Source organism: Lontra canadensis, unplaced genomic scaffold (assembly GCF_010015895.1).
Source record: "Lontra canadensis isolate GAN:19392208 unplaced genomic scaffold, GSC_riverotter_1.0 scaffold199, whole genome shotgun sequence".
NCBI classification, from domain to species: Eukaryota; Metazoa; Chordata; class Mammalia; order Carnivora; family Mustelidae; genus Lontra; species Lontra canadensis.
The window spans coordinates 1573144-1580685 of NW_022631193.1; the positions used below are offsets into that span (position 1 = coordinate 1573144).

The window sequence follows — 7542 nt, forward strand, 5'->3', positions numbered from 1 at the left end:
TCTGTCCATATGGAGAACCAGTTTGTCAGGTCTATTTACTATATGGTGCCTTCTATACCCACTGACATCCCGTACACTTCTCCCATGCCATAGAACTCCACACATGCCTGATTCCTACATGGGGCTCTGTGTCCCCTTTTTTGGGTCAGATGGTCTATTCCTGTGCCAGCCAGCATCCAACTGTCTTAGATCCTATACATTGAAATAAATATTATTTGATACAGAAAATCCTCCTATGTTTTCCTTCTAAAGAATCTTTGGTATTAAAAAAAAAAAAAGGAATCTTTGGTATTTTCTCTTGACCTTCCATAAAAATCTTAGAATACCGGCTCTTCCTCCCCCTCTGTGTCTTCCTATCCTACTGTCTTGCCAAATTTCCCAGAGCCCCTCCTAATAGTTTATGTTGTTTATGAAATGTGACCCCATGACCTGCCAGCGTTGTCCATGCCCAAGGGTGACAAAGTGGCAGTCAGCAGCTGGAATGAAACAGAAAGACAAAAAATATTATGGTCCCTCTCTCCTTTCTAATAGAAATGCTTCTCTCATTCACTGGAAGCATTGGAAACTTGCCTATAGCTTTCCTCACTGTCCCCAGTGCTTCCGCAGGTTTCTTGTCTAGATGACCACGCAGGGGTTATCAGACCCCTGCCTCTTATGTCCTCTATTGTTGCCATCCCCTCACTCCCTGAGGCCCCTGAAATCCAAACACTTTTATATCTCTTTTCCTAGAACTGTTTGTTCTGTGGAAAAACGATGGTTTTACTTTCATGTTCTGTAAATGTGGGCCTATAACTATCAGCCAAGTCTTCCTGAGGGAGGGGTTCAGGTCAGAGGCTGTCACTCTTCCTGTTATTTTCACACTTTAACCAGAAAGGACAGAGGCAAGGCCTCTTGCTCTGTGTAATAGTCTCAGGAGCACCCAGTGCCTGCATTTCCCAGGAAGGTCGGGTCTGCAGTGTATTCCTCTGCTAGGAGTTCCAGGGATACTACTTGACTCAGAATTTTCTGTTGTGTTAGAGAAAACATTAATGATCTCTAACATCAGAAACCCTTTACTCCCCAGAGCTGGTGAGTGAGGAAACAGTACACCTGAAATGATGGGATAGTACTAGCTTTGTGTTTAGAGGGTTGAGGCATAGTTCTGGCTGGTAGAGAACTAAGCTCTCATCCAGCTTCTCATGCCATCCTCTTTGGAGAAGAGAACACCATAGTCTGAAGATTTTTTTTTCTTTTTCTTTCTTTCTTTCTTTTTCTTTTCTTCTTCTTTTTTTTTTTTTTTACAAGAAAGTTTTAAGAAAATTTGGAATAAGCAGAATGTTTACTGGGTGTCTGCAGTTGGAAACTATGCTTCCCCTCCCTTTTTTTTTGTTTATTGAAATTTTAATTTAAATTTTAGTTAACACATAGTGTGATATTGGTTTCAGAAGTGGAATTTAGTGATTCCTCAGTTACATATAACACCCATGGCTCATCATAACAAGTGTCCACCCATCACACACACAGACCATCCCCCCATCCAGCTCCCTCCACCAACCTTGTTTGTTCTTTGTTGCTAAGAGTCTCATGGTTTACTTCCCTCTTTTTTTTACTTTCCACATGTTCACTGGTTTTGTTTCTTAAATTCCACGTCTGAGTGAAATCATATGGTCTTTCTCTGACACTTATTTCATTAACACAACTATACTTTGTTTTTAATGTTATCCATCCTTTAATACCTTAGAGCCATTTCAAAACTCTGTGAGTTTTGATCATTGGAAGCAAGGCAAAAGAAATCTTTTGTTGGGCATATTTTTCATCTATTCAGGCTATAACAAAATATGACAGATGGCTGGCTTAAGAACACAAATTCTGGATGATAGGAAGACCCAGATCAAGCACCTGTCTATTTGGTGTTTGGTGAGAACTCACATATGACGTGGATATTTCTTTCTGTCACATCACCTGGCAGAAGGCACCTCTAGGTTCTGTTAAAGGGAATTAATCCCTTCATGATGGCTCTGCTCTCCCAGCTAAGGCACTGTCCAAATGACCACCTACTAATACCGTAATTTTGAGCTTGCACTTCATCCATGAATTTTGTGGAGGAATCAAGCATTCAGTCCATAGTAGTCATATAGATAAAGTTTATCTATGGAGGTTCAATTGGCTTACCACATTTATCTTAGAAAACAGCACTCTCACCCCATTTTAATATTCATTTCATTTCATTATTCTTAAGGTGCTTCATTCAACTTATAATATCATCTGCTTGGTTCTTTTGTTAGCAATTAAATAAAATTCTTAACACATATTCATTTTATATTTGTTTGAAAGTCATGATTTTCCCTTTTTTGAAAATTGTCTTTGCAGGACATGTTGGATGGGGATGAACTTTGAGTACCCTCTTACAGGTAAGATCACTGGTACTCTCTGAGACAACCTTAAGTGCATAAATATTTTTAAAATCAGTTTCCTCACTCATAGTTGATGATAAGAGGTCCTATCAGTAACATATTAATGACAGCCTTGAATTGTCATGATATAATCAGGTACCTATGTTTCAAAAAGTGCAGAGTTGAATAGGGAAAATTAGAGCTCTTATTTACTTCCTCCGCCATTTTTTGTCATATATTCTAAATCCCACCCCAATTTTTCCATTAGGTCAGGCAAATAGACATTAAACTGAGATAGGGCATTTTTTACCACATGCTCAGCCATTCCCTTATGGAACACACATCCTGGTGACCTTGTCTCTGCCCTCTACCTCTCCCAGAAGACAAGTCCTGCCCCTATTTGCTGCAGGGGATAGGAATTGAGCTACGTCTGTAGTTCTTCTGTGCTCCCCAATGTGCTAGCCTGACTCATTTTTCCTACACAGTGGAAAGGTTTTAGGCTCCTTTATTGATGTTTCAAGAAAATGAAGACTGTCTGTATCAGTTTCTCATTTTTGTGCAACAAATTTACACACAATTATTGGCTTAAGACAACAACACAGGTTTATTCATTTACAGTTCCAGAAGATTGTTGTCTAAAATGAATCTTACAGGTGCTAAAATCAAGGTGTCAGTATGGCTTATTCCTTTAGGGAAGCTCCAGGGGACAATCCATTTTTTTGTCTTCTCTTCATTTTAGAGGTTGGTTGAATTCCCTAGTTTGTGGCCCTTCTTACATCTTTCTGGATTTTTCACTCCAGACTCTGCTTCCAACATCTCATCTCCTTTTCAGCATTCAGTCTTCCTTCTTCATTTAAGTTCCCCTGTGCCTATCAGGGCACAGTAATCAGTAAGACAGGGGGATCCTCTCTTTAGAAAACCTTGCTAGAATTCAAGCAGCCTGTCAAGAGGTCAATCTAAAAGTTGTGGCTGATATCACTCAGGAATCACTTGTGGAAGCAGATAACACTCCTCTGGGTATGGCTGTGTTTGAGGAATCTGGAACTGGGAAGTCTAGTTTCATCAATGCCTTATGAGGTCATAGTCATGAAGAGGAGGGTTCTGCTAGTGTTGGAGTTGTGGGGACCACCATGAAGAAAACACCCTATCAACATCCAAAATATCCAAATGTGGCCTTTTGGGACCTGCCTGGAACATCAACCCCTATTTCCTTCCACATACATATCTTGAAATGGGTGGGATTTGCTAACTATGATTTCTTCATCATTGTTGCTTCCTCATCGTGTAACTTTAATAATATTTTGTTGGACCAAAATATTTGGGATCTAGGCAAGAAATTTGACTTTGTTGGAACCAAGGTGGACAATGATTCATATAATTAAGTGGGAAAACAAGGCCGGGTCCTTCAAAAGGGAGAGAGATTTCTTCAGCAGATACAAGACGAATTGCCTGGCAAGTCTCAGCAACATCAGAGTGCATGAGCCAGACAACTTCTTGGAAATTTTGACTTAGATGACTTTGTTTATACAAGACTGGAGGAGACCCTGCTGAAGGAGCCCCCTATCCATAAGCACTACACCTTTGAGCTCCTGTTGCCCAATTTGTCTCATGCTTCCGTTGAAATAGAGACAGCTTTTTTCAGGAAAAGATCTGGCTGGATGCCCTAAAATCACTGGTTTTCACTTTCATCTCCTTCCGTGCCTGCTTCAGTGACTTTGATTTGTCTCATCAGGAGAAGTGCTTAAATCTTTATGAAAGCTATTTTGGTTTGGATGCAGAGTCAATCAAAGGGACTGCCATTCTCTTACACCATACACAAAGATAAACTCAAAGTGGATAAGAGACCTCAACGTGAGACAGGAATCCATCCGAATCATAGAGGAGAACATAGGCAGTAACCTCTTCGACATCAGCTACAGTAACTTCTTTCAAGACCTGTCTCCAAAGGCAAAGGAACAAAAGTGAAAATGAACTTTTGGGACTTCATCAAGATCAAAAGTTTCTGCACAGCAAAGGAAACAGTCAACAAAACAAAGACACAACCCACGGAATGGGAGAAGATATTTGCAAATGACATTACAGACAAAAGGCTGATATCCAGGATCTATAAAGAACTTCTCAAACTCAACACACACAAAACAGATAATCATGTCAAAAAATGGGCAGAAGACATGAACAGACACTTCTCCAATGAAGACATACAAATGGCTATCAGACACATGAAAAAATGTTCATCATCACTAGCCATCAGGGAGATTCAAATCAAAAACACATTGAAATACCACCTTACACCAGCTAGAATGGCCAAAATTAGCAAGACAGGAAACAACATGTGTTGGAGAGGATGTGGAGAAAGGGAAACCCTCTTACACTGTTGGTGGGAATGCAAGTTGGTGCAGCCTCTTTGGAGAACAGCATGGAGATTCCTTAAGAAATTAAAAATAGAGCTTCCCCAACTTTTGTAGCAACATGGATGGGACTGGAAGAGATTATGCTGAGTGAAATAAGTCAAGCAGAGAGAGTCAATTATCATATGGTTTCACTTATTTGTGGAGCATAACAAATAGCATGGAGGACATGGGGAGTTAGGAGAAGGCAGTTGGGGGAAATTGGAAGGGGAGGTGAACAATGAGAGACTATGGACTCTGAAAAACAATCTGAAGGGTTTGAAGAGGTGGGGGTGTGGGAGGTTGGGGGAACCAGGTGGTGGGTATTGGAGAGGGCACGCATTGCATTGAGCACTGGGTGTGGTACAAAAACAATGAATACTGTTATGCTGAAAATAAATTTTTAAAAAATAGAGCTTCCTTATGACCCTGCAATTGTGCTACTGGGTATTTACCCCAAAGATACAGATGTAGTGAAAAGAAGGGCCATCTGTACCCCAATGTTCATAGCAGCAATGGCCACGGTCGCCAAACTGTGGAAAGAGCCAAGATGTCCCTCAGCGGATGGATGGATAAGGAAGATGTGGTCCATATACACTATGGAGTATTATGCCTCCATCAGAAAGTTTGAATACCCAACTTTTATATCAACATAGACAGGACTGGAAGACATTATGCTGAGTGAAATATGTCAGGCAGAGAGAGTCAATTATCATATGGTTTCACTTATTCGTGGAGCATAACAAATAACATGGTGGACAAAGGGAGATGGAGAGGAGAAGGGAGTTGAGGGAAATTGGAGGGGGAGATGAACCATGAGAGACTATGGACTCTGAACAACAATCTGAGTGTTTTGAAGGGGCGGGGGAGTCGGAGGTTGGGGAAGCCTGGTCGTGGGTGTTATGGAGGGCATGTATTGCATGGGGCACTGGGTGTGGTGCATACACAATGAATTCTGTTACACTGAAAAGAAGTTAAATAAAAAAATGAAAAAAAGTAAATATTAGAATCACTAAATCATACATCTAAAACTAATATTACACTGTATGTTAAGTAACTGGAATTTAAATAAAAACTTTTCTAAAGTTTTTAAAAGAAAGAAAAAAAAAAGGGGGACTAAAAAGAAAAAAAAGGGGCACTGCCAGGAAGCTGGTCATGTCTGTGGAAGAGATTAAGAGGTTTACAAAGTCCTTGAATTTCTGGTTACTTCTGCATAGCTGCATAGCTGCCAAGGCCATGAAGTGTGGTGAAGGCCAGTGCTTCATGAATGGAGTTCTCTCATCCACTCTCTGCCAGCTTTTGAAAATCTACTTTCTACATTTGAAAATCATGAATAAGTGGCTGATGATACTAAAATTCTCTTGCATAAATAGATGCCAGAGAGATGGGTCAGGATGCCTAACTGAATAACAAATGTGTCTCAGATCTCGTGTTCTGTGAGTAGGGTTGTGGTCATCTTCTACCCACCACCAGTGTGGTATCTTCCCTAAAGTCATGAGAATATCTACATTGGAGAAAAACCATTGCTCCATGTGGATAATCCATTGCTATGCAAAGGGGACGTGACAATGGGCTCTTCGTGCATTCTGTGGGCTATTTTGCTTAAATCATGACAGAAATACACCCATATTTTTCATTAACCTCTATTGGTTATGAGGTAGTTTTTATTTGGTTGATTTAGTCAGATAATACGTCAGATAATAAACATTTGGTACAATCAAGAAAACTGTTTTCCTTTGTTTTTTTTTTAATGAATGATTTTCCCCAGGCATCATAACAATACCCTCTTCACCAGTCTAAGGGAAATGCACAAGTCAGGGAAATGTCTAAGTTAATACTATTGTGTGTAGTAGGGCACTGCAGAAGGAAAGAGGACGTTGAAAGAAGATTAGGGAAAAGTTCCAGGAAGTCATATTTTCAGATACTACTAAGGAACAGAGGGAAGGGAACAAAATCAGGGTTTATATTTATTTTTTTAATTTTTTAAATTTAATTTCAATTAGCCAGCATCCCTGAGGGTACACTGAGGAGTCTGAAGGGAACAAGCTTTTGGCTCTGGGACTAAAATGGGAGGCCTCCATTTATTTTCTTTCTTTCTTCTTTCTTTTTTGTGGTATAATAGATTTTTATTTTTTTATTTTTTTTTAAATTTTTTTGTTATGTTCAGTTAGCCACTCTATAGTACATCAATAGTTTTTGATGTAGTGTTCATTGATTAATTAGTTGCATATAACACCTAGTGCTCATCACATCACATGCCCTCCTTAATGCTCATCACCCTATTATCCCATCCCCTTCTGCAACCCTCAGTTTGTTTCCCAGAGTTAAGAGTCTCTCATGGTTTTGTCCCCCTCTCTGATTTCTTCCCATTCAATTTTCCCTCCCTCCCCATATGATCCTCTAAGCTATTTCTTATATTCCACGTATGAGTGAAACCATATGATAATTGTCTTTCTCTGATTGACTTATGTCATGGCTTTTCTATTTCTAAGAATTTATCAACATTAGATGGGCTGAGAGACCAGTGAACAGGACACAATGAGGAGCAAGAGATATGAGAGAGTGAAGGTGAATTCAGAAGGAATTCAAAAGCAAAGATAAATTGAATTAGGCAAGTTGGAAGAAAAATGCTTTTTACTTCCTCCCAAATATTGCAAAAAACCTGTGAAACAGGGCTGATAAACATTAGCAATATCAGCCTCAGGACTCAAGGACTGTTATTCCTGCTATTACTGTAATTGAGACTTTTCCCACTTCTTTGCCCAATTCTGGTATAAGGCAGA

The 7542-nt window shown here is 39.7% G+C and overlaps 1 pseudogene; it reads left to right on the forward strand.

Annotated features, from left to right (window-relative positions):
- Positions 1–2365: 2365 nt before the first annotated feature.
- LOC116861483 lies at positions 2366–6132 on the forward strand (annotated as a pseudogene).
- The last annotated feature ends 1410 nt before the right edge of the window (positions 6133–7542 follow it).